This window comes from Poecile atricapillus, chromosome 3, assembly GCF_030490865.1.
Source record: "Poecile atricapillus isolate bPoeAtr1 chromosome 3, bPoeAtr1.hap1, whole genome shotgun sequence".
NCBI lineage: Eukaryota > Metazoa > Chordata > Aves > Passeriformes > Paridae > Poecile > Poecile atricapillus.
This window is the reverse complement of record NC_081251.1, coordinates 2,276,418-2,303,651: the sequence shown is the minus strand read 5'-3', so window position 1 is coordinate 2,303,651 and position 27,234 is coordinate 2,276,418. Positions and strand designations below refer to the sequence as shown.

At 47.2% G+C, this 27,234-nt stretch overlaps 1 protein-coding gene across 4 annotated transcripts in view; it reads right to left on the bottom strand.

Annotated features, from left to right (window-relative positions):
- The window catches only part of EXTL3 (exostosin like glycosyltransferase 3), a 109,397-nt gene extending 82,932 nt beyond the window's left edge, over positions 1 to 26,465 (bottom strand). For 2 of the 4 annotated variants that reach the window (XM_058834425.1, XM_058834428.1), the window contains exons 1-2: positions 26,138 to 26,465; positions 4,937 to 5,011 (exon numbers count right to left, since the gene is read on the bottom strand). The gene's annotated coding sequence lies outside the window, so the exon portion shown is untranslated. The remainder of the gene's footprint in view (positions 1 to 4,936; positions 5,012 to 26,137) is intronic. The other 2 variants (XM_058834424.1, XM_058834426.1) reach the window with 1 other exon arrangement.
- Positions 26,466 to 27,234: the final 769 nt, after the last annotated feature.

Genomic DNA, 27,234 nt, shown 5'->3' with positions numbered 1-27,234 from the left:
TTAAAACTTAACCTCCCCTAGCACAACTTGAGGCTGTTTCCTTTCATCCTGTCACTTACCTGGGAGAAGACCTGACCTGCACCTCCCTACAACCTCCTGTCAGGGAATTGTGTGGAGCAAGAAGAGGCCTGGAGAATTGCAGCCCTGCACTAACCCACCATGGAGGATCTCACAGCAACCTGATGGCTTTCACCTGGCTTGAGCTCTTTCCCTCTAACCCTCTGTGTGATCCAAGAAGAACTGTGAGCAGGAAAGAAATAAACACACAAACAGTGACTTATTCTCCCCAGATCTGGAGCAGCTCCTGGCGGGAAGGGAGGAGAACAGAACCCAGGCTGACATTGCAGGCCCAGCAAGCAGGAGCACTCCAGCACATAGTGCTGGCTTTGTGATGTGCCACAAAGGCAGCCTGTTCCAGCTCCCCCGTTACACATTGTCCCACACAGCCTCTGGTCCCAGCTTCAATGGCTGCATTAAATGGAAAAGTCCCCTGGGTGATGACATGAGCTGGATTCTCCCACTTCCATTTCCCCAGCGTGGCTGGATCACCGCAGGGATCCCGGGGAGGTCTCCAAACATTCCCTCACTCCAAGCTAATCCAGGAGGTTTCCCCTGCATGGAGTCTCTCATCACAAGAGATTTACTTGGGCAGAGCAAAATTCAACCACACAACTCAGCATTTTACAGGCCCTTTCCACACTGGCTGTATTATTCAGGCAATGTACTAAAAAAAGGTAAAATATAAATAAATAGACGCAGTGTTCCAGTGCAGTCCAGGAAGAGCTGACCCCTCATTCAGGGAGATCAATGTCTGCTGCATTTACACCCTCTAAGGACAAAAATAATGCTGGAACCACCAGGAGAAACAGCCAATTAAGCTGTTTTTCTCCCAAGCAGATTAAAAATTACTCTGAATTTACTACCTTACTAAACTACAGCTGAAATTATTATCGTAGGCTGGCTGTGGGCTGCCAGGCTGCCTGTGTGCAACTCCACTTACACGAGAGGAAAAGAGGAATGAGAAAGGATCATAAACATAAATTTATGTATTTTATATGTATATATATATGAAGGGAAGGAATATTAAAAAAGCTCCATCCTTCACCAACAAGCAGAGGCTGGGACACCCTGAGGAGTGACAGAAAATCAACCTATAGTTCCTGGATGTATTTCTCTCCCTCTCTCCTCCTCGTGGTGTCCCCTCTCCAGCTGGGTTCAGGACTGGTTGAGGCACAGGCGACACATCTTGACAGGGCAGGTGATGTTTTGGGGAGTTTTTGGTGTTTTATTGACAACTCAGTGCGATGAACTGATTGTGCTGTGCAGATTGGCTGCTTTGGGAGAGAACTGCTACAAGGACTTTGTTCTTTGGCTTCCCTGTGCAGAACAGAAAGCACCAGTGGAGCACAGACAGACCCTGGGAGCTCTTTGGGGTTAAAGGCAGGAAGGAAGCACTGGGGAAGGCAGCAGAGAGGAAAGAAGAAAAGCACAGTGGTGGAAATAGCAGTGGAGGCGTGGAAGATAAACCTCAACACCGGGAAAAACTGCTCTGGATGGTCCACAGAGCTGTGATTCAGTGCTGAGGAAATTATCCAAGAGTTCTTAGCTGAACAGAGGCCCAAATTTCCCAGGCTGCCCACAGGGCAGGGCTTTAATCATCCCTGGGGGAGCCCTGACTCACCTTAGGGCAGCACAAAAGCCACAGATGTGAGTCAGGGCAGATAGACAAAACCACAGCCTTGTCAGCCCCAGGCACGTCAGTCTGCAGCCCTGGGACTGCAACCTTGGTGTTAACACTTTAATCACATCATATTCCAGTCCTACTCTTTGGAAGCCACTAATAAAATAAATATCATTTATGCAAAGCAGAGGAGATGGAGAGCAAGGCCCTGCCCTTGCAGAACCAGAACCTGTTTGATGACTCTGATTTATATTTATCTAAGACCAATTCTGTGTTTTGATATCATTTCTTAACCAACACAGAGGGAGGGAGAGTTTAACACCCAGAGTATTTCTTGTCCTCATTCAGAAGATGCAGTAGACACCAGCAACCATTTTAGTTTCACAAAACTGCTGCAGGATACAAAGATACATCCCATATCCTGGCTGACAGCTTTAGCACAAAGCCACAGAACTTTGCCAGGGCTCCTTGTTAACAATGTATTGTTCTAGTGACTCAGTGAACTGGAATGCTATCAGGTTTATTCATAGCTTTTCTGATAGGGTTTTTTTAGATTAACAAAAAAAATCTCTGCTTTTTAGAAAAAAAAATAAAAATAAATAAAAGTCTACAGCTTATTAATACCTGGAACATCAGAATTCCTGGTTTCTTTTCTATGGTTAAACATACAGAGAACTGCAGCTCAGAAACCCAAAGGTTCCTTCAATCTTCTAGTAAAAATACTCAAGAGGAGAAAAAATGACCAAAAATTGGAAATGGTGAATATAGTGAAAATGGTCAAAAATGTGAAGCACCTCTGTAAGGACCACTGAATCAATCAGGACATTTTAGGGGACACAGGAGGGATTTACAGCATTTTATGCCAATGACAATTCCCCAAACATGAGCTTATTACAGTGCACGAGCTGGCAGTAGGTGCAGTTACCAAAAGGAAGTGGTTCACCACACAAAGTTAAACTTTGAAATGCCAGGACAGAGGCTGAAGACACACAGGGGTTCAAGCAAGAGCTGAATAAACTGCTGGGAGATGAAGGACATTCCTACTGGCCACGGCCTGCCACAGCTCAGGTTTGCCATGTTCTGAGTTTTTAAGAAGCAGACAAAAGTCTCCAGCATCTTCTGAGGGGAAGAGCAGCAAGAAGCAGGAATTCCACCCCCTCACTTCCCAGTGCTCCTCAGGAGGACTGCAGGAGGTACAGGCAGCACAAACCCTCCCTGCCATACCCAAGTGAGCAAAGACCACACGAGCCCGTGTGAGGCACAGGAAGCATCGGACCCACGCTCGTGCTCACGTGGATGGTGCCACATCCTCACATCAGCCATCATGCTACAAAACTCCTGCAGAACTTGGCTTTGCTGCCAAGCCAGGAAGCCTCAGGAGGTGTTTGAAGATGAGTCTCCTGAAAGTATTTTTAAACTCCAGGCCCAACCCAGTTATTTAGATATTTAGTGCCATGGAGAGAGTCTTGCATAAGAATGACTTGTTAAGGAGTCCCTTGAAACAGGTTATTTTCCCATTCTGCTCCATGGCAATCACAGACTGTTTCCAGCATCTCCTCTACTCCAGCTCCCTGCCAAGAACAGCCCTTCCCTCAGCCGTCTCCTACTGACCTAAATTCATACTCCTTGCTTTAATCACAGCCTTCCACCCTAAAAAGGACTCCAAACCTGAAATCCTTGTCTCCTACATTCATTCCTCTAGCCACCAGGCCCACTAACCCAGAAGGGCTTTCTGAAGGTCAATGCTGAACCTGCTGCACACCACAGCAGTGTAATAAATATTGCACAAGCCGAATGATGTCCTGGGGGAAGCCTGTGCAGCCCATGGCCTGGTGCAGACTGCACAGCTGTCAGCCTGAGACTTCCTTCTCCTTAAGATATGCAAAGAGAAGGAGAATTCAATGGTATTGACTGATTCCAGCTCCTCAAGTCAGCAGATCTGGCTCAGAGCACACACTGGGATTAGAGCTGTCGATGAGGACCTTGGCATGGTGGCACCCTCGGTCAATACCGGCATCGTTTGTCCTTCACGTGACCCCGCTGCTACTCCCAAGTTTTGTTATTCACTGCTGAATTTTTCACAGGAGCTGTGCTCCAGCTGAGGGGAGTCCCTGCTGTGTCTGGCAGGGCACAAAGATTTCCTGGATCCAGAAGTACAACAAGAAATGAGATGAGGAGAGATAGGGAGAAATGTGGAAAGCCACAAATAAGTTTGCCTCTCTTTCCCTTCTTTCCCAGAAGCACAGGAATTCTCTGCCCTGCTCTCTGGATATATCCACACCAACGTGGTGACACAACCCAGTCTCTAAATGCATGATTTCATCCTTGACTTTTGTCAACGAACACTTTCAGTTTCAAGTTTCATCATCCCACATTATCCTTAGGGAATCACCTGCTAGGGCTGTCACAATAAACTCAACTGCTGCAGCTCCCACACTCACCTGAATTTTACAGCCCATACTAGAGCATCCTCCTGCTTTTCAGACACCTGTTTCAGGCAATTCCCTATTTCAATCTGGCCACACCACCGCACCACATGGGCCAAGACATTCCAATTAATCAGTATTTACTAGCTCCAGTATTTCCTCCCTCACAGTAGCAAGTTCTAAGATGTTTGCAGACACCTCATAAAGCACAGGCTCGTTATTACAGCCCATTAACACGCATGCAAGAAATTTTAATGTGTAAAAATTCCCCATGAAATAAAGATTTTCTCCTCCACTTTCAGGGCAAACCTGCCATCCTTTGCCATGAACTGGACAACACTCTCCAGTGGTTTTTTCCCTGCTTTTTTCCGCCCACCAGTCAAGCCAAGCCTCATTTGGCTGATTTCATAGCAATCCTTTATGAGCAACCCCAGCATGTGCCGTGGCAGGTCCCTCCTCACTCAGTTCCAACACCTCCAGCAAGGCTGGAATAGCTCTGGAGAGCATTTCCACTCCTGACCCTGCAGCACAGGAAGCCTCAGGTGACACCTTTAGAACTTTAGTGTTGATTCCCCACAGCCTGAGATGGAACTGCAGCAGTTCTCTGCTCTGCCACTACTGGAAGTGAGATGAGGACACAATTTACCACTTCAGATAAAAGGAGCTGGAGCACACTTCTCCCACAACAAGAGCTAAGCCAAGGAAGCTTGTACTGTTAAAAAAACACTGTCCAAGCATGCAGACTTAATGCTGTGCCCCAGTGGAGGCAATTTGAGGCTGACATCAGGCACTACAGAAAGTTTTATTCCTGAAATATGAAGGTACTCACTGTACACGGTGATCAGCTGGCAAACTGGAATCTGCCCCTCTTCTGCAACCAGCTCTCTACTCATCTGTCTGGAGCCTGTTAGAGAGGAAAAAGAGCTGTAAATATAGATAAAGTGACCAAAAATTAAAAAAAAAAAAAAGTTAAATCAACAAATAGGCCAGGTAATCAACGCAAAACAGTCATGCTCACCTCCCCAGCTCTGAGGTCAAGAACTCAAAGCACCTGCAAAGCTCTCAGCAAGGTCTCTCAAGCAAACGCTGTGATGTTTGAAAACAAGGACAGCACCCGCTGCCTCTGGAGGCTGCTGAGGTCAGACCTGATCCAGCCCAGGAGAAAAGCAAGGTATTTATACATGAGAGCAGCAGCAACAGCTTCCCAAAGCCACTTACTCCAGAGACAGTGAATCACAGCTCCTTGTGACACGTCCTGATCCCCAAAGCACCATTACACACGCAGGGGAACAAATGTTTATGCAGACACGGTGCTGAAGGGTTACATGGGCTCTGATCTGGAGTGCACCAAAGAAGCTCCCTTTAATACATTTGTTGTTTCAACACACTTTATCCCCTTAATGAGGCGCCACTGAAGTTCTGTTTAAACCCATTTTGATTAAGGAAAAGATTATCCATAGAATTGCCAGCCGTACATGTTAGTATACATCACACACAGACCAACTGTGCTTCAGGGAGACATTAAATCCCCGTTCAATTAACAGAGACACCTCTTAAAATGAGCATTAAATAATTCCCCACAATGTACCAAGACAACTGGCTACTCCAGTAAATTGGAATAGAAATAACTTCCCATCTCTCCACCAACAAAATCCCAATCAAAGCTTGCCCTTAAAACAAGAGGTCAGTACGGAGGGATAGGGGGCAGGAATGTTACTACCTCAGTGCTATTGTGTGCTTATATTAAAAGCTCTTCATCAAAAAATTAAATGAAATGGATGCCTTTCATGTTTATCAATAACAGAGCTAATGGTTTTTATGTAAATGCCATTGCTTTCAGCCAGATCTGCAAGAGACTGGAGCCACATAGCCCCATCTCCCCTTGCAAGAGACTCCCTTCAGGCAGCCAATCTAAATGCAAATTACAATCAAATGCAAAACCAAGAGTTTTCTGGATGATACTGAACACATAAAACTAGGGACAAAGCAGAGATACTTAAGAACCACCCTCCTTCTTCTGGAAAGGCCTCCTGATCTCACACTGCTTTTCTAGCCTGAACGTACATAAAATTTAAAGTATAATTTGGTTCTCATTTATAGTCATATTATTTACCAGCTTCTCCCCTTCCATTGCCTTCAGTGTTACAAAAAATAAAAAATAAAAGAAGGAGGGGAATGTTCTTCTGAAGAGAGAATCACCTCTTGGAGATGCTTCCCCCACAACAGGAGCATTCCATCAGCGGGGATGTAAAATCAGAGCGATAATAAAGCCCCAGTTGGATTTGCCAAGAACAAACTGCACTTCCATATTTTCAGGAGGAAATTTCTTCTTGGAATGGAGCTGTTTTGCAAATCTAGGAAGAAGGTGTTACTACAGGACGGTTTTTAAGAGGCAGAGACACAAAACTGTTGTCAGCCCAAGGAGCACCATGTTCCTGTAGCATAAAAGCTTTTTGAAGAACGCTTAAATCCGACCCCTACCTGGAGCACGGATCCAGCCAGGACTTTGTGAGCGCTGATTAAAACAAGGTTCTAATGGCAAACCTGAAAAGAACTAATCTTAGCAACCGTGCTCTTAGCAAGGAGAACGCACAGAGGAGAAGCTGAGATCAAAACAAAGGGCAAAGAACTGACAACCCAACCCTGGCAGAGTCTGCACGTGAGTCTCGGCAGGGACTTGCTCTAACTACCACAGGCAGCTCCACACCAAACTTCCATTCCCAAGAGGAGCACAAGTCCTTGGAGGGATGCTGCTAATTAACAATGGGGCTGAGTACACGCTCGTTACACGGGTGAGGAGCTGAGCGCTCTGTATGTGCTGCAGGAATACTCACAGAGTAGAACCTTGCTAATTAACATTAATAACTGAGAGACCACTGCTGCAAAGGGCTGGATTTTGGGAATCAGCCAGCAAGAAACTGTGCAAAGTGGGGAAGCAGAGGGACAACACAACCCAGCAGGCGCCTGGTTCGCTTCTTTGGGTATCTATAATTAAATAATTTATCATTGTGCTGCTGTGTCTACAAGTGACTGTACAGCCTGTAAACAAAGCACCTCCTGTAATGCAAAGCTTTGCTAAATCTGAAAGTTTGACTGCCTGTGGAAAGAGGTCATCAAATTAAAAACCACAGCCCTGATTACTTTCCCTCAGAAACTTTTCTCATGGGCCAGCATTTCAGAAAACTCATCAACTTCTCCTTCATCTATTCTGTCTCACAGATCTATTGTTCTATGCATAAAACCTTTGGTTTTCAGTCCTGGATCACACTTGGAGCTGCTAAGGCTGCCTTCTCCTCTTTCCCTTCCTCCTGGTGAGGAGAGTTTTGGGTCCTCTCTGGCAAAAGGAGACCGGGACCCCAGCTTGGGCCTTGTCACCACACCGACCACGCAGGATCAACCCATGAGCAATGAGAAAAGGATGAGGCCCTTCCAAAACAAGCAGATCTCCTTTTTTCCCCCACTCCAGACCCGCTGTGCGAGGCCTGGCGCCGTCCCTGCCAGAACCGCTCAGGATTTCACACCCAGCCACAACCATGTGTGAGCAGAGTCTGATTTCACAGCCATGCTCTGACTTCAGCTGTCAAACCACAGCCAGAGGATCTTCAGGAGCCTGCAGAGCTGAACTGTCCCTGCAGCAAAGCCATTTCCTCCCAAAGCCCCCCAAAAACAGAGGCAGCCACACATCCCCAGCCTCCACCCAAATGCTGCTGCTCATGGCCTCGACCACTGGCTTAGCTGGGTGCCAGCAAAATGAAGATATTTGGTGGCAAAAAGCATCCAACCATCACTTGAACTTTGCAATTTTGCAGAGGCAAGGAACAAAACTGGAAATATTTCCCTTTCTAACAGTTCCTGTTCTTTGCTGTACAATTCACAACTACACTCAACTTACTCAGCACTGTAATTTTTATTTCTCCTTTCTGTCACCACACAGCCTCATACACAGCCCATGACTTCACTTGCTGAAGGCCCAGGGTTTTCCCTTTGCAAAGGTTCAGGTTTATGCACAGCAAAACGGTCTCTTAAACAGTCTTTTCTTATTTCCTTTTGTCAGGGGCTTCATGCTATGATGGATGTGTGGAAATGCAAAGCAGAAGTCCATACAAAAAGAAGCCAGTGTGTGAGGTGGTTTTGTCTTTTAAAAAAAGAGAGCCAGGATTGACTTACACCTCATTAAAGAGCTCCAGTCTGCATTTTTATTAGATATATTTAGACACCGACAGCTTTAAAAAAAAATTAAAAAAAAAATTAAAAGCAGTTATATTCTTAACATATGGCCCTGGATCAGTCACGTGGACATAAACAAAAGTGGGCACAGCAGATTCTCCAAAGTTAGGCACAGAAATCGTTTTAATGGTGCACATGAGCTATAAAATTTCAAGCCACACAAAAGTACACAATGGTGTGACAGAATTCAGCTACTGCAGGGCTGTGTCTTGTCCCCAGTCCTTGCATCACCCCACATCCCTGAGCGTATCACAGCTGCTCCAGGAGACAGGAAGAGGGAGGAGAGAATTCCTGCTAACAAACACATGCAGGCAAATCATGTAGAATTCATTTCTTGGTGGAGAAACTGAGGTAATTCCTGCTAACAAACACACTCAGGCAAATAATGCAGAATTCATTTCTTGGTGGAGAAACTGAGGTATGGAAGAGGCATTTTCTGCTATAATTCATTTCCTATCACAAATAAGAGCCAGACAATATCCCAGCCATTGGTTTCTTTACTCTCAAGTGTCTTTGGCAATGCTGCTGTAGCTCATTGTCATCCCCTCCTCACACCCTGGTCTCTAACCTGACAAAACACACAGCTCCAAGAGAAAACTTATTTCCAAATCAAGAGGTAGTGTAGCTAATTCTGACCTGCACAAAGCACTAATTACTAATGTAAATGATATCTCTGAGCTTGATGGCAATGATAAACGATGGCCAATCATACGGGCAGAGACTGGCACTGAACAAAACAACGAGGCACACCCAGAGCAAGCATGTCTCTCAACCACCAAACACACATTTCTGTGCTCTACGTGGGCAGCAACTGCTGTCCACATTATTTTAACAGCAGAAATTGCACTGGGAAAAGAAAAAAAAAAAAATCACGACCACAACATAAAAAAACCTGAGTGCATTCCTCTTCTTAGTCGGAGCCAGAACATAAGAAACAAGCAATATAATTATTTCCACACCAGAAGGAAAATAAACCCAAGAACACACAGAGGGAAAGAAACAAGCCTTCAAAGCAGATCTGCAAAATAGTTCAGGGCTTCTGTGCTGGGCTATAATTTCCCAGCACAAATCAGGAGAGTAAAAACTACAGGGAAGCCAACTTTGGGATGGTGAACACCTCAGAGCCCGCAGCACCCCCTCCTCTGCCCCCTTTCCCACAGAGCCTGAAATCCTGCACATCCTTCAGCACATGACCACATTTCATTTTGCCTGAAATGACCCTTTTCTGGTGTGGCCTCTGGTACAAACAGAAAGAAAAACATTTTCTTGCCTTTTTTTTGCATCAAGCACAAAGAGCATCAACCACACCAGTGACTGCTGGTCCCACCTGTCCAGATGTGCTCATCCACAAGAAACACAGCATCCCAAGGGGATGCATCTGGCGTGCCCAGCCCAGATTCCACAGCTGGGATAGCCCTGGAGCCAAACTCCTGGAAGGCTGGAAGCAAACAGGAGCAGGAGCAGAGCCCCTGTGCTCCATCCAGACAGCAGAAGCTCGGCTGGGACACACTCACTCTTCAGGGATAAGTAAAAGCACTTTAAGAAGAGCTTTCTTTTCCCTCCCTTCACTTTGTTTTAAATGGCTGAAGAATTTCCTCTGTGAATGCTCCCAATTGTGGCTCACACTGAGTTATTTTTAAAAGCACAGAACCAGATTTTCAAGGCCCTGAATGAGGAAATGCAAAGCTTTTATTAAGCAATAATAGCCCAGACAATGGTCACAATTTCCCAAGGGTCTGAACACGGGCAGCTGACAATGAGCTTTATTCCTCCACAAAACCCCCTTCACAGGCTCGGAGGGTTTGCTTTGTATGATCCAGGCTCAAGTTAGGGAGTTAAAACAGAAAGCTCTGTGGTCGTTTTCAGAGTGATTTCCTCCACCAAAGCACATCTGATCAGAGATACAAACCGGGAAAAGGAGCCATGCACTGTCTCATCCCCTCCTTTGCTACCAGGACATCATCCCATCCAGCTGGACCTTTCCCTTGCAGATGGATCCCAGCTGACAAACTGGCCAATATTCCCAGGGTCAGGAGAGCAAAACAAAGCCTTTCAGCTTCCTTCATTGACATCTGAGCCACTTCAAAATGCCTCTCAGAAAAATGGCCAGAGATACTTTTCAAACCTCAGACCGGCTACCACAGGGTATAATCAGATCCAGTGGCCCCATTAGCTCTTCTCTCTTCCAAGCAGGAAGAAGTAACCATGAGGAGAGCTTGTACAGTCTCCAAACCCAGCCAGCAGCCAAGGCTTGGCCTTGCAAAGGCCCAGGTTCACTCAGTAATGCTGGTCCCAAGCAGCTCCCAGCACACCTGAAGCAGCTGGACTGGCTCTCTCTGCAGCCAGCAGCAGCAGCAGGCACTGCTGGAGCACAGAAAATCAGATTGGTTCAAGAGGTCTGCTTAGTACAAGATGAACTGTGCTACAGAATGGGGTGTTTTTTCTCTGCTGGTTATAAAGCAGACCTCAAGAAAAGGGGGGGAAAAAAAAGAAAAAGAAATAACGGGGTAAGCAACCAGATCTGTAGAAAAAAGTCCCAACCTGAATATCTCCCACACAACTGCTCTCCTCACCTTCAGCAGAAAAGCCATAAATTCAGGAGCTCTTCCAACCAGAACAAGTTTATTTCTATCCTCTCACCATCTCCCCTCTTCCCTGTCCCACTGAAAGCACAGCAAACCGAGATTACAACTAAACCTCACAAACAAGAACCGAGCTTAGATTCAATCTGAGCACTTCCCAAGCTGCCCTGTCACACAGCCAGGAGAGACCACAGGAGCTCTTTCTTCCAGCTTACCACAGCCTCCAGGGCTTGGGAAAACACTTCCCAATCTTCTGTAGATCTGTCAGTCGGTCCATAACCAAGAGAGCCCGTGTGCCCAAAATACTTCAAACCCCTTCAGAAACGCCTGCAGTGCTCCTGCTGCAGCCCCAGCACAGCTGCACACCTCTGGCACCAGAGGTGAGACCTCTGTGCCTGCTGCATCACAGATCCTGCTCAGAATGGTACAGACACTGGAGAATGCTTTCAAGTTTGTCTACAACTTCCTGGAGGAAAGGAAAAGGTGTTTGGAAGATTAATGAAAAATATGCTTTGTCCCCCTTGCTGTTTTCAATGGCTGTAATTTGCCATAAGGCAAGAGCCTCCACCATCCCTTGTCCTTTTTACTGTAAACTTCAAGGCCCCTTGACCCAATGTCATCCCTGAACTTGGCTTAAAATACTCCTGAAAAATAATTGTCTGTTTGTGTGTAAAACAGCTGTCCATGTCTGTGTCGAGACAAGTGTGCAGGAATTCAGGGTATGTTCAGAAAATGGATGCACTCAGAGGCTGAGGATGCCAAAGGTACCCAGATATCGCCATTCAGAGAATTCACACAAGCACTTTTTGTGCAGCAACATCTGTAAATCAAAGCATATTATTTTCCACCCTCATAATCAAGAGATTTGCTAGATTATCTAGAGCTCTGTCTGATCGTGACAGACGAAGCTGCTGAACCTCACTGCAGCTGCCTAAAACGCACACTCAGGCAAAGAGCTGGAACAATGAACGCAGCCCCTTCAGAGCTCACTTCCAATTAGGAAAACTCTCGGTGTGATGAGGAAAGAGCCCCTCACAGCCAGAGGAGTGGCCGCAGGTGACAAATGTGAGGCCAGCAGCCGCTGCTTGGCAGAGGAGATGCAGGCAGAGGGCGGATCAGGCAGGCTGCAGGCAGTGAGAAAGCAGAGAGGATGGAATATCGCAGGGAGGGCAGAACTTTAAAAGGCAGCTTTGCCAGCGAGCACAGCTTCAATTAACAAGCTGTATTTGCAAGGCCAGACTCCAAAATGCTCCTCAGTATCCAATCATCTAACTTGTGCTTAAAGACACACCATTATAGCGTGGAATTGGGGATCAGCTGGCTGAACTAATCCCAGCCAGATGCTAAAACTACCAGCAAATAGGTCAGTAATGTATCCCACACCATGCAGGGCCCTGCAGGGGGGAACAGTCACACACCACCACTCCTGCACCTGTGGAAAGGCTTGGAGAGGTTCCTCCCAGCCCGGAATCCATTTGCTAAATATTTCAGTCTGTGGTTCTGGGGAAGGGAAGTCACAGCCCACCTCAATGCCAGGAAGCTTTTTCATTGCTCCCTTTCCAGGTGATGTTGGGCAACAAGTAATTCACTCCTACACAGGTAGGAGCAAAAATGCCCTTGGGCATTACTGACAATTCCAGCTTACTGCAACCAGAACAGAAATCAGATCGTGGAGATTTTATTATACAACTCTGCAAATTACTTAAATCAAGCAAAAAGGGACAAGGTTAAACTAAGACTCCTTTCTTACTCTGCCTGTGAGAGCACACACAACAAAATTAAATACAGCCCTTCACTTTCAGATGCAGCACAAGATTTATTAACCTACACAAGGTCCAAACATGCACCTCCAAACACAGGGTCTGAAGATAAGTTATTCCAGGTACTTTTTAAACTCCCAAAAGGGTGGTGACAGATACCATCTGGAAAGATTCAGGACTGTATCTTACCGAGCCTCCACTGCCATCAGTGACCTTTACAGTAACACAATAAATAATTTAGCATATAATGAATTTGCTGCATTACATTTGCTCTCTGGGCTATTGAAGATCAGCCAGGAACCAACAGACTGGAGGCACAAAGCTCCCATAAAACTGAGAGTTACAATGGAGGTCTTACTACATGCAGCAAAGAGTTAAGGGATGAAGAGAAAAAAGGTGTTGAAAAAAAACCAAACCAACTCATGAGCTCTCCATTTACATAAACTTCCATCAAATTCACTGTACCAGCCCTGAGATCCCTGCAGTCACTCAAACAGGACCGGCCCTGAAGCTGCATCTTTATTGTTTTGAATTCCAAGATTCATTTATGCCAGCAACAAACCCTTCAAAAATAACCTCAAAAAACCCACAAGCTTCCCAGGAGTTTGAAGGACAGGCTCTCAAACACGAGGGAAGCTGTGTGGTTTAGCTCCAGTTCTGCCATCAGCTTGTTTGGATCACTTGGATCCCTTCAGACACCTCCTTGCATCTCCATTTCTTCGCCTGCTTGGAGGTGTCAGGGCTTTGTCATTTTGCAGCAGCACCTCAGGAACACGTGGAGTTGTTCACCTGCAGAGATGAACACACAAAGGCAGCAGATACCAGCACAGAGGCTGCTCACCGGTGCCAAAACCTCAACCAGCCAGATTGTCTCGTATTTTATTTGGGATCTCATTTTCAGTAGATTTAGAAAAATTATCCCAGGGGTATGGCAAGGGACCAGAATGTAGAAGATCATTTCATGACATCTGTAAGAGCGCAGAGCTAACAGCACCACCTCGATTTTTTTCTTATGACCTCACTCATTGGGAAGAGTTTTTATCACCCTCAATATCTTTACAAACACTCCCCCTCTCTGTCTCCACTAAGTCTTTCCTTACTGCCATATAAGCCCAAGGCTTCTCTTTCCTCCCCTTGAGCTGCAGTCAAGGTAAGATCTTAATTTCCTCTACCACCTGCAATGAAACTGCCTCCACACCCCTGCCAAACAAGCTTTATTTTTTAATAAATTTTAATTTCAGCTTAGTCAGCTCACCCTACAGACTAAGTCAATATTTGACAGATATTTAGCAAAGACTACAGTTTATTTAAATTCAGCACATCGTGCCCATCAGAACAGATACAGCAGAGATGAGAGTCAGCAGGACTCGCTGCTTGGGGGAAAAACCCCAGATTTCTTTTGGCTAGAGACCTCCTGTCATCCAAAAAAATAAAAAAAGAAGGGGGTTTAGGGATAGAAAGAGCAGTTCCCTGAGATCTGCTCCCCGAGAAACAACCAGCATTCCCCTGGAACAGCACTGCGGGAGTGAGAACATCTCAGCTTTCAGAGAGGCAGGGTTGCTAAGGCAAGCAAACAAAAGGCTCCTTGTCTCCAGCCCACAGCTCCTCAACACATCCCCACCACTGCTGGGGATGGGGTGGTGCAGCCCATCCAAGGAGCTCCGGATAAATCCAGGCTCCACAACCAAGCCGTGCCCCTCTGAGCAGCCCTTCAGAGCACTTCGTGTTTTCCGGTATCTTCCCAGCTGCTCCACAGCTGGCAGGGAGCAGGGAAATTCTGAGGAAAAGGATTTATGTGAAAACAATGCCAAAGAGGAAGGAGTCAAACCAGCAAGCAGAGCATGGGGAATAAAATCATAATAAACAGATCAAGCACAACTCCACCATAAACTGCAAGCGGCCCACTACTCTTAGTTTTCAACCATGGAAAAAAATAAACCATCAGCTGCAGGACAGCCCCTCACAGAATTTTTGTGAGATCCTGAAATCCAGCTGTTTGAAAGCAGCCCAGCCCAGCAGATCTCGATGCTGTGAGTCAGCGCCGGCTCTCACAGATGTGATCTCTCCCCAAGTGCTGTTTTCCACAGCAACAGCGTCAGCACAAGGCACCCTCAGAGCTTTCTGCCAGCGCTGCTCAGAGGAAGAAAAACTGCTGAAGACACCCCAAATGCCAGGCTGGGTGATGACATCCCCGAGAAACAGGCTGACCCCAGATTGGGACAGCTTTTAAGATGAAGCTGCTCCAAGATTGAAGATGGGCATTTTTTGCTTTTGGATAGAAAAAGCCAGAGAAGATGGAAGCAATTCCTCTAACTGTCACTTCAGTTTCTCGTGTCACATCTTCCCTCCTCCAGCTGACACCGCAGCTCCTGGATGTCTCTGACCCTGTTGTGTGCCCTGGTTCATCCTGCTGGCTGGCAAAGCCCTGTGCTTACACCAGCCCTGGGAAATGGTGCCAAAATTGAGGATTAAAGGAATAGGTCAGTGAAAAATTCCAATAAACAGACCGTCCCAGGGAGGAGGAGGGGAGTGTTGATCCAAACCTCCCTCTTCCCCAACCAGCCAAAGTCCCCTCCTGTGAGCAGACACGAAGCACTACGCAGACCAGAGCTGCCACCAGCAGAGAAAGCTGCTCCTGAAATTTTTTTTTTTTTTTTTTAAATGTGTTGTTTTTTAAGTGTTCCTTGTTTTGTACAAAACTGGCTGGGAGGGGAAAGTCCAAACACCAAGTAAGCAAGCCACAGGCAACCCAAAGCAGCTGCAGGACAAGGAGTCTCCCACCCAGCAGTGCCCCGGGGACCTTGCAGGGAGTGAATCTTGCTTGGCCAAAGGAACGTGCCTGCAAAGAGACAAGACCCAAATCCAGAATAAAACCTGTGCTGCAGCTCATCAAAGGGATGGCTCAGGATTAATTCAGTCACAAAGTAAAACTTAAAACCAAACAGATGCATATCGAGGTTTATGGCAACAAAAGGTTTACAGCAACATTTTCTCTTGCCCCTGGACAAACTCTTTGGCTGCAGGAGCTGAAGGAAACCACACAGTGTGGACACACAAACGTACCCTGCATTTAAAAGCAAAAAGAACAAAGCTCTGGTGAATGTGGGAAATTAGAAAGCCTGACAGATTTCACCCTGGTTTATCCCCTGGCAAATTAGCTACTGTTTAAACATGGAGCTTGGGCATTACATCATCTGTTTGCAGGGAAGATTTTTTTTTTTAAAAGCTAAACCATTCTTGTATTCACAGCTTGAAGAACATTGTTCATTCCAAACAGACTCAACTAAATGAAGGGGTGGATCAAACTTTTTGCAGGAACCCTGCAAGCAGGGAAGCACACACCTAAACTGCTTTGCAAGTTCAAACAGTAAAAGATCTTATCTGGAGTTTAGCAGGAAATATGGAGCCCCTCAGGTTTGTCTGTTCAGATCCAAGGATGAAAAAAACCTACTTCTTCAAGTCAGGATGTGCAAAACCAGCCTGATGAGGAGGCTGAAATCACACAGGCTGCTGCTCACGCAGCTCCAGATCGTTGTGGCTGGGTCCCATTTGATTTCTCCTGATTTTTCCCAGTCATTTCTGTCTCCTGTGAAAGCAACTCCAAGTTTTAGTCCTGTGGGACACCATGCTGCCTTGAGGGATCAGCCTGAGAGGAAGGGAAACTCCAAACTGAGCTACTGGACGTGTTTCTGGCATCTGTTGTCTCGTTCCAGCTTGGACACTCATTTTGGAGACCTAATTTCCCTTGAGAGACACTGATCTCCATCAGTGCAGTTTTCTGCAAAGTTGGCAGAAGCTGAATTTCGCAGCACCTGCTCCTTGGCACAGCTCTCAGAGTTCTCTTTGGTGTGTTTGGAGGACCAGGCTCTCACAGCCTCAACAAGTGCAGCTCCAGCAAACACACAGAGCAATTTCTTAATGTGAAAACTGCAATGCTGAGAGATTTCACACAATGTGTTTTTCTGACCCTTCGCTCTCAAGGGTTGTCAGATTTTAAAGTGGAAAAATGCCAGAATTTTCGAAAGGGAAAAAGGAAGAACCATTGGTCTCATCCCTGAGAAGAGCAGGTTTCACACAGAGTTAGAGCAGAGCAAGGCCCTCAGATGTTGGACCATCTTCCTACAAACCAAACCCACAGTGGCTTCTGACCACAACCCAGTGGCTTCAAGGAACCAGATTTCACAAGAGCTCTGCTAACACTTCTTTAAAAGAAAAAAAAAAAAAAAAGGGAAAAAAAATTTTTTTTCTTTCCCTAAACCTGGCAAGTTTCTATGATCTCATCACATCACAACCTCTAAAGCCGAAAAGTGACAAAAAAAAGCAAACTAAAAACCCAAAACCAAAATAACACAAAACCAAAGCAAACCCACAAATAAAACCGACAAAAAAACCCCACAGACCTTTCATCATCACGTCTCCAGACATTCAAAAATACAGCAAGAATTTTCTCCTTAAATAAATAAATGTTTTGTAATAACACCCAGGATAAGCAATTCTAGCTTAAAAGAATCCAGGCAAACATCCACACCAAAAAGTTTCAGAATTTTCATCTGTGGAAGTCCTGTCAGATAGAGCTTAACCTTTAAGAAAGCAAAAACAGTAATGCACATTGAAAAACAGGCTTTGCTATCAGAATGTAATTAAAAAAACCAAAACAACTCAATTTTGCTCTATATCGAGATTGCCAGGAGCTGATCTGGGAGAGAGTCAAGCAAACAAATTTTCTCTCCGAGATTCCAAAAGGTCATTTCAAACAATTACTAAAATGTATTACTGCAAACAACATATGCCAATTATTTTTATTTTTTTTTCAATTTACAAGATATCTTTACTGCTCCAGTTATTACCTAGAAAAATAATAATCCCAGGGATCATGCAGCTGATTAAATAATTGCATGAATTACCGAGGAACCATTAAAACTGCATTTCAAAGAGAATTGAGAACTGTTTGTTTCTTCTTCCTCTGCTTTTGCATAACAGTTCCCAAAAAAAGTCTCATCTGCTTGGGCCAGGATGAAGACATTCCTTCCCACTGCACAGGAAGCAAGGCAGATTATTAATTTCACTTCTCAAAACAGAAAAGCACAACTCATAGCAAGGAGACATCAGAATAAAAAGTCAGGCAATAAAAAGAAGCCCCAAAAGTCTGAAAAATTTGTACCCAATACACATTTTTCCAGTCATCTCGCTACCAAGAACCTTCAAAATGTGGCATTTTCTTCTCTCAGTGCCACTCCAGCCCCATTGACAGGAACTGCCTGTGTCAGCACAAAGCTCTGCTGCACCCAGCAGCAACGAGGAGCTGAAAAATGAGCATCTGATTCTGGCGATACACAACAGCCAACTATTCTTGTCCATTCAGCGTGTTCATGTAGAACGAGTCCCTGCGCTTCATTAAATCACCCTCCTTGGTCCTGAGCACACTCTGGGGCTGTGGGGAAGATAAAAAGGTGCTGGGGCAGCTCCCTGACACTGTCCCACTGCCAATTTCTCACCTGCACAAGCTCAGCCACTCCTGTGGCTGCCAGGGGAAGGGGCTGGAAAGTTGCTGGGTGGAAAAGGACCTGGGGGAGGTGGCCCAGGTGGGCAAAGAGGCCGGTGGCAGCTGACTTGTGCCAGCTCTGGGGTGGCAGCAGGGCCAGGGCAGTGCCTGTCCCCTGTGCTGGCTCTGCTGGGCCACCTCCATCCCTGGGGACACTGCTGGGACAAGAGGGATGTGGAGCGGCTGGAGCACGTCCAGGGAAGGGAACGGAGCTGGGGAAGGGTCTGGAGCAGCTGAGGGAGATGGGAAAGGGGCTCAGCCTGGAGAAAAGGAGGCTCTGGGGGGAACTTTTATCTCTCTGGAATTCCCCAACGGGAGGGGACAGCCAGGTGGGATCAGACTCTGCTCCCAGGGAACAGGGACAGGATGAAACAGCCTCAAGCTGTGCCAGCTGAGATTCAGGTTGGATAACAGGAGGAATTCTTCCCTTAAGGGGCTGTCCAGCCCTGGCACAGCTGCCCAGGGCACTGCTGGAGTCTCCATTCCTGCAGGGATTTAAAAGCCATGTGGATGTGGCACTTGGGGACATGGGTCAGTGGTGGCCTCGGCAGTGCTGGAGGATGGTTGGACTCCATGATCACCAAGTGCTTTTCCAATTTTAACTATTCTCTGATCCCCCTCCAAGGACACTCCAGCATGAAACCTCCCAGGGCACCAGCCCTTGCCTTGTGTTCCCAACCACTAAGAGGAATCCCCATCTCCTACCAAAAATCCTTCAAGCAGTTTTGATTTTCAAACTGAATCACTTCACTGAGGCATCATCTGCAAGACTGGAACTGCAGAGCTGAGAGAGGGATAGGGACCAAGGCCACCCCTTCTAGCAGCAGGCTGTGAAATCAGTTCAACCATGTCACTCAAATTCCAAGGTCAGTGTCAACAAGTAGCAGACAGTACTTCCCTGCATCACAGGCACTCTGTGATACACTCAAACACTATGGAAACGTTAACCTGTATTCCCTCAGCAGTTATAAAGCACAGAAGCAGGAGGAGGTGAGAGAAAAGCTTGGATATAATCCCCTCTCTCCTCAAAAGGCTCCACATAAACACACAAGCAGCCTGAACAGGGAGATCTCTTGATGCACATACAACAGCTTTGGGTAAACAGGCTAAGAATAGGTACAGGGACGGCGAAGTGTCCAAGCGAGACTCCCCTGCACAGGAACACCGAGCTCACACAGCAGCATTCCCAATACCACTCCTGCTTTAACCAGTTCTGAGGAGAGGAAATTCGCTTTGGTTCTTTTTACAACGCTTGCTCCATTACATTTGTCACACAGCTGCCACTTTCTCTCCCAGGGAGAGCTGCTGGAAGCCAAGGCTCGCGTGTCGGCGCACGCAGCAGAGATCAGAGATGCACACGGAAACAGGCGCCAGATCTGTCTGAAGATTCCAGGTCACCCCTTCCAAGGCAATGGAATTATACAGAGACACAAGTCAGAGTGAATCCTGGGTCATGCTGGTATAAACTAACCATGAAGATGCTCCTGGCATTGACACCTGAGCAATGTCACCTGAAACACAAGCTCAGCGAAACACTCTGCATGCAAAAACATCTTCCCCAACGAGATGTTTGACAAGGGAGAAATAATTCTGTAGCTTGGCCTTTCTAATCAAAATCATCATTGTCCCAACAACGTAAAAGTCATTTCAGAGAAAGAGCAGGTCTGATCCCTGAGGGGTGGGGGGAGATCAGCTTGAGTACAAAAACCTTGAGATACCTGCCAGCTCCAGCTCAATCATTACTCCTAACTAACTACACCCTTGAGACACTGGCAAAAGGCTTGGCGCTATTCATCATTGCCACAAAGTAAAAACAGAGTCAGAAGACCCAGGAGGAAAATGCAAGGAACCAACTGCAAGATTTCTTTGAATCTTTTTTTAATTACATCTTGATTTTTTTGTTAAAAATTCTCAGAATAACATCAACAATGCCACTTTGCAGACGTTACTGATTTACAGCTTTGCCCGTGAAGAATGGCAGCCTCAAAATTATTTTAAAGGTAAGGAGTGTAAGAAGTTTGCAGATTACGACAGAGACCAGCAACAAAAAACCAAAATGCTTCTGGGTCCGTCAAATCTGACCTGCTCTGCTGGGAGGGAACCACCTCAGAATCAGCTCCACCTTCTGCTTTTAACAACCACCCTACAAGACCACCCCAAGGACAGCTCTCCCCTTTCACCAGGTCCTTGTTTTTGTGTCCCATGCACCCTTGAGAACTTTGCAAGGAAAGGCTTAACAGCTAATTGTCAGACTCCACAGTAATTAGTGGCACCTTTCCAAGACATCCATCTCTGGCTGCTTTTCCGATAGCTGGCTCCTCCTCAATCCCCACATTAAAATGAAGGTACACAAGGTAGGCGGCAGATTCATTTACAAGCACCAAGGCCTTCCCAGGAGAGATGCCTAAGGAAAGAAATATCTCAGCTAAACAATGCATGGGGTTTTTTTTCCTTCCTATTTGCTATGGAAGTGCTATCTTTATTAATTATCTGAGAACGATGCTAACCTATTCCCTGACGTGTATTATTAGATGTACAATGCGTTTCTGGGAGTCAATGGGCTCCTGTATCACATGGCCCTCAAATTACCTCTAAATGAGGAAGACAAGATTATACTGTCCTCACTTCTGCCCACCTGCTGGTCACACATCACAGCTCTGATGTCACCACTGCTTATATCAAAGGTTTCCAACCTATTTTACTTGCAGACCTTCATGAGTTTCCCTGCAGACAAAAGGGTTCTGGTAGGGAATTCAGGGTAGCTCTGCTTCCCAGACCCCTGAGAAAGAGGCTCACAGCATTGCTCTATATATTTAGGCTCTGCTCTCAACTCTGAGGCTCCCCACTTGTTTGGCAGCTCCTTCTCGTCACAAGCTCCACCGCTTCCATGCCAACCTTTTCCAGGCATCATCTGCGTGTCAGCAGCACTCCCCAGCATATCCTCCACTGCACACCAACACAATCCAGAACACATCACCTCCCACTGAGTGCCCACACAGAGCAGACCTGCAGCAATAATGACTTCCTCGTGCCCGTAATAGAAGCACTAAAAGACGCGTACGAATCCCAGCCCGCTGTGCTCCTGCGTTACGTACGATGCGGAGGCGCTGGATCACGGGTGGGAAAGACAAGGAAGCCTTCCCCATGTTCAGTGGTGTGCTCAATTCCATCAAACCCCCACCAAGAAGGTGGGTACATATGGGATGGGGAAAGGGAAAGCTTCTCTTCACGTTGAAAACGGGGATGTGTTGGTGGGACAATGTAATGGAGGATGTTGGATGGTTTTAATTGTGTTGTTTTTATAAGCAGAGAAGCCAATTTCCACATTAAGTGTCCAAATTTGAATTCTTTATCTCTTTGTCTGGATTTACAAAGTACCCAGCCTTTCAGGAAGTGTTCCCTGAGGAAGGTAAAATGCATGGGCAGAGCAATGCACTTCCTGCTCCGTGGCACTGTGGCCTTTAAACAAACAGAACTCGCTTCCAGGTGAATCCATCGATGCCAAATATTGCGGCACAGATTTGAGATGACTTTGTTACACTCAGGGGTCACACTGAACAGGAAAGCAGCTCATCCAGAGGCAGATGTAGAAATCCACACTTCAGGCAATGCTGGTACCAAAACACAACAGGAAGGAAAACAAACCTCAGGCTACCTGCACTGTCACTGTCCCTAAGATTAAAGTCAGATGAGAAGATACCTGCAAGTATTTTGAATCATAAAAGAAAGTATTTTATGAGACAAGACAGGTAAAAGACCAAGCAGCTGGGCACTGTGCAAAGGAGGGGAATAGAATTGTTACTTCTGCACTGGGAAATGTTCTTAACATTTTCTATTAGAAGAAACTTAGAAGTGTTTCTTAGAACCTGTGGTTCAATTCCACATTCTGGTACCACTCTCAGGCAGGCATTTGCATTAGAAAAGTGGTACATTTTCTTAATGCACCAAAATTCACAGGGAAAGGGGAGGGCAGAGTATAGCAGAGAAAACACAAACCCCGACTCCAGGCAACAGGATTCCAGTCATTCAAGAAGCTGAGTGTAAGAGAAGAAAATCTGATACTCATTAAGAATATGTGCTTTAAAATAGTCCTTATGTCCTTTAGTGGCTACAAATTAACTGCTGGTTTGGAGGTTTAGGGTTCTGTCCCACCCAAAAAAAAACCCCTACAGGATTGATCTGATTGATTTATAAATCTCAATTTTCTGTATTTCACTCGATTTTACCCTTGAGGAGCAGATCATTCTGTAGAGTTATTGGTTATGTCAACATAGCCCTGAGAAACCATTATCCATTTACCACCAATTAGCAGGGACAGATCATCAAATCCCAGAATGGTCTGGATTGGGAGGGACCTTAAAGCTCATCCCATTCCACCCCTGCCACAGGCAGGGACACCTTCCTCTATCCCAGGTTGCTCCAAGCCCCGTCCAGCCTGGCCTTGGACACTTCCAGGGATCCAGGGGCAGCCACAGCTTCTCTGGGCACCCTGTGCCAGGGCCTGCCCACCCTCACAGCAAAGAATTCTTTCCTAAAATCTAACCTAAACCTGCCCTCTTTCATCTGAGATGGATTAGCCAGACCTCTAAACTGCTCTTGCCGGTAACAGGCATCAATTAACAAACAGCAATGACTTCACAGAAACGGGATTTCAATTTGCACTTCAAAACCGGCCCTGCAAGTGCTGTAATAACATCAATTTACCTGGTGGGCCAGAGCTCGAGGCTTCCTATGCCTGGGGATCGATGAGCTGCAAGCCACGGAGCTGCACATGCTTCCGTCTTTATCCTTCCTAAACAAACCCCAAAACCTCAAAGTGGCTTTGCACCTCCTCTCAGGCAGCATCCAGCACCACGATCTGCATGTGCTGAGCTGCAAGAGCCCAAACTCAACCACGATAAGCCCCAGTAATCAGCACTTTCAGGTGTTCTCCGAGAAGAAAACTCTGCTTCTGAGGATTGCAGCCTCACAACTGCAGCTCATACCCGTGCTCGCTTTAACCCAGCAAGCACAGCCTGTGTCAGCACGGGTTGTAGGAGACAACTGGAGGTCCCAGCTGCATCCCCCAAATCCCATGGGAATGCTTTCCCCACTGCCAAGCCACACAGCAGCACGGATACTTTGTCTTTTCAGTGTAGAGTGGCGTATGTAACAAGCCTATGAGTTACACTTGTCTTTTTCACATGAAAACAAACAAAAAAACCCCAATATTTTGCTTGTTGGGTGGTTACGACATAGGAATCCTGCTCTGGGTTTTGCTCATTAGGAGCAACATCAAATATTCCACCCCGAGTTAAAATCCCAGAGTTAGGAGCTGCCTCAAAATATTCACCCTCTCAGAAAATAAAGGTATTTAGCACAGATGGCGGAAAAAATCTCTGGTGATGAGACAAGAGCCAATGACCATGAGAGATCCTTTCCAGTTCACTGTTTCTGTGGGGTCTCCAAAGCAGAGAAATTGTCTCTGGACCAGGAACCAATCCATAAAGGGCTGCCGTGATCTTGGCATCAAACAGGTAACATCTGTGGTTAGCTGCAATTCCCAGCCTGGTGAAAACATTACTGTGGGTAGCACAGGGAATGCCCTGGGAAAACAGACAAGGCAACTGGGAGAGGCAATGGGAGTCAAAGAGTAAGGAGGAAAAAAATCAGGCAACAGAGACTGGAAGGAAAAAACAACAAATACACACAAAATATACACAGCCAGAAGGAAAGAGACAAACTAAAAATTTGAGCTGAAGGTGTCGTGGCATTTCAAGAATTAATAGCCAAAGGAAGCAAGCTCAGGAAGGGCTCTGGCTCCCCATAAGCAAACAAAACTTGTGAAAGCATCAACAACATCCAACTCATCAGGTAAACATTCCCAAAGATCCACAAATATTCAAGGGAAGATGATGATGATGATGATAATGATCTTTCCCAGCCCATCAGAACAGCACACAAACAACCCTTCAATTTTGCAGAGTATCCTTGAGACCCAGCCTAACTGAAGGCAGTTCAACAATCATGTTTTACTTGTTCCCAGAATTTGCTGCTTTTGCTCTGACCTGACAACTGCCAAAATCCATCCTCACGTGTAAACAAACATGAGAGCTAACAGTCTTCACTTGAAAAATCAGAGAATTCCAGAAAACTGCTCTGGACTTCCCTTCTGCAACACAACATCAAGAAGTTCGAGAACTGTCTGTACCACAGCTGAGCTGCTGGAAAAATTTGCTCAATGAAGGCAGGCAATTACCCCCGCTCCAGAATCCCTGAACACCGAGCTGAACCCATGCAAACTCCCATTTCTGGAACGAGAAATGGAAAAGCAGAGACATCACAAAGGCCTGAGTGGGTACAGATAACACTGCATGATAACAACTGGGCTCTCAGGTGGTACATGGAGTTAAGGGATTTGTCAGGGGGAGATGAATCTCTCTCCCCATCATCACATAATCAGACTGTGGTTCATTTCTGATGCTATTTCTGCATAGAAACGAGTTTAAGATTACTCAGTACTCGATAAAACCCGCCAACCCACGTTCCAAGATGTTACTATCTCGGATATCACAGATTCCTCCATGAGAACAAAAATATCTAAGATAATCACCTGCGTGTGACACTCCTCTCAGGAAACAAAGTTATTTAATCTTCTTCACACACATGTGAGACTTGCAGCACAAGAAACCCAGGCACTTTTAGAGGCAAGTTATCATATCATGGTATCAACACACTCGATCTATCAGACTCATGCAAAAGCAACAAGAGGTCAGAAACTGGTCAATGCTTGGATTTTAACACACACACAGCAACAGAACAGCTTATCTAAAGTGCTTCTCAGCATCTCTGTGAATCCTTAATACCACTTGAACTATATCCAGTCCCCTCAGGCTCCAAATTGTTTGGGTTTGGACCAGCATAACAGGACATTAGCCTATCAGTATTATTATTATCACCACACGGGTAAAATTTTTGGTAAAGACCATGTTTCTTGAGAAGGAAGAGACCTCATGTGGGGAAAACAGCTGTGTAAAAAGAGTAACACGACCTCAACTTTAGCAAATAACTCACAGGAGAGCAATACCAGCCACGCTAAGAAGCCCACAGCGAGGGCAGCCTCGTCCTTGCTGTCCTCACCACCTCATAAGGCAGAACCCCAGCAAGAACCACAGGGACCACAACTCAGGCACTGCCTCAGAGTGGGAGAAATGCGGCTGCACTTGCCAGGGTGGATGTGATAGTCCCTGAACCGCTGGGGATCCACAGGCGGGACAAGGCGGGGATCTCAGGATCCTTGCTGGATGCAGGAGGGAGGACAGGCAGGAAGGCTGGAGCCTGTCAGCAGCACCTGGGCACCACCTGCCACCACAGCCCTCCCACCATGAGGCTTGTGGGGACCCCTCCGCAGTGTCCCTCACTCTGTGAGACCCCCACAACGCCCCTCGTGCTGTGAGAGACGCCCGCCCTCACAGCCCACCAGCCCTGAGGGGTTCTCCCAGCCTTGTGGGGGTCCCCCCTTGCAGTGTGACATCCCCACAATGCTTCTCACGCTGTGAGGTGAGAGATTCCCTTCACAGCCTCGCCAGCCCCGAAGGAACCCCCAGCCCTGAGGGAGCCCCCACGCAAACCCCCATCCCTGAGGGGCACCCCTCACAGACCCCTCCGCCCTCAGGAATCTCTCCCCGCCGTGCCCCCAGCCCTGAGGGACCCTCCGCTCTCAGCTCTCCCTAGCCCTGAGGGATCCCCATCAGATACCCCAGCCTCGAGGGACCTCTCTCGCATCCGCCCCCCAGCCTTGAGGGACCCCAGCTCAGAGCTCCGCCGGCCCTCAGGGACCCCGCGCCCCTCCTCCTGCCCCTCAGGGACGCCCCAGCCGAGCCCCCCCCAACGCCGCCGCTCCAGGGGGCTTCCCCCGGACCGTACCATTCCTGCCTTACCCGGCCCCACGGGCTGCCGCCGGGGGGTTCCGTGGGGGGGGTGGTACCGCTCTCCCACCTTCCTCCCCCTCTCCCCTTGCGTGGTACGGTCCGCTCCTACCTCTCGGCGCCTTCACTTCGCCCTCCGGGCGGAGCCGTGAGTGGCTGGGGGGGGAGCCATAGCCGCTGCCTCGTCTTCCCGCTCCGTCCGCCCTCCCCTGCTCCCCCCCCCACGGGCCGGACACAGTTGGTTTATTCCGAGAAGCCGGCCGATCTTCTCCCCTTAAACCGCTGGGTCTCGCACGTCTTCGGCCATTTCCGACCGAACCGGCGGAAGTTGCCGAAGTGGTGGCGGAACTTAACGAAGGAGGGCGGAGATATCCGAAGCGGGGGCGGAGATAGGCGAAGCGGGGGCGGAGATTCCCGAAGGGTTGAGGGCGGAGAGCAGCGAGACTCGCCTCCGGAACCTGACGGGAACAGCCGAAGCTTCCCCCAGCTCGGCTGTCGCCACTGCGCACGCGCGCCGCGCCCGGGCGCGTTTTCCCGCCTAAAAGACAGGCGCGCGCAGCCCGTCCCTCACACCCTCCGCTCCCCTCATGGAGGAGCCGCCATGTTGTCAGTGTGCAATGCTGCTTCGAAGGGACAGCCGCAGCCCGGCCGCATGGGCAAGCAGTGCTTTGTGTCCCCCTAAAACCCTGGCACAGTGTCCCCCTGGAGCTCAGTCAGTCCATGCAGCGATGTGTATCCCCCAAGAAGCCCGTGTCGATGCCCCCTTGGAGCTCCACCATGCCTCAGCCCTGTAGTGATGTGGACACAATGGTTGCCACTGACCCCCTCTGAGAGACGTCCAGGTGCCTGCTGGCAAAAGGAGTTAGGAAAACAACCGTGTTGTTAGAAACTGATCAGCAGATACTAAAAGACCACAATGGTTTGGAGTTTGCTACAATATAACATTCAGATCCACGCTGGAGGGTTGGTGTGAACAGCATCAGTCCTTAAATGTTCTGAAGTCAGAGGAGCCATGTAGAAATCAGCGACAAGTACCGAACATAGCATGCAACAGATGGTAAGTGAAGCAAAAGCAGGGAAAAAAAGCAATGAAGAAATAAAGGTTGGGG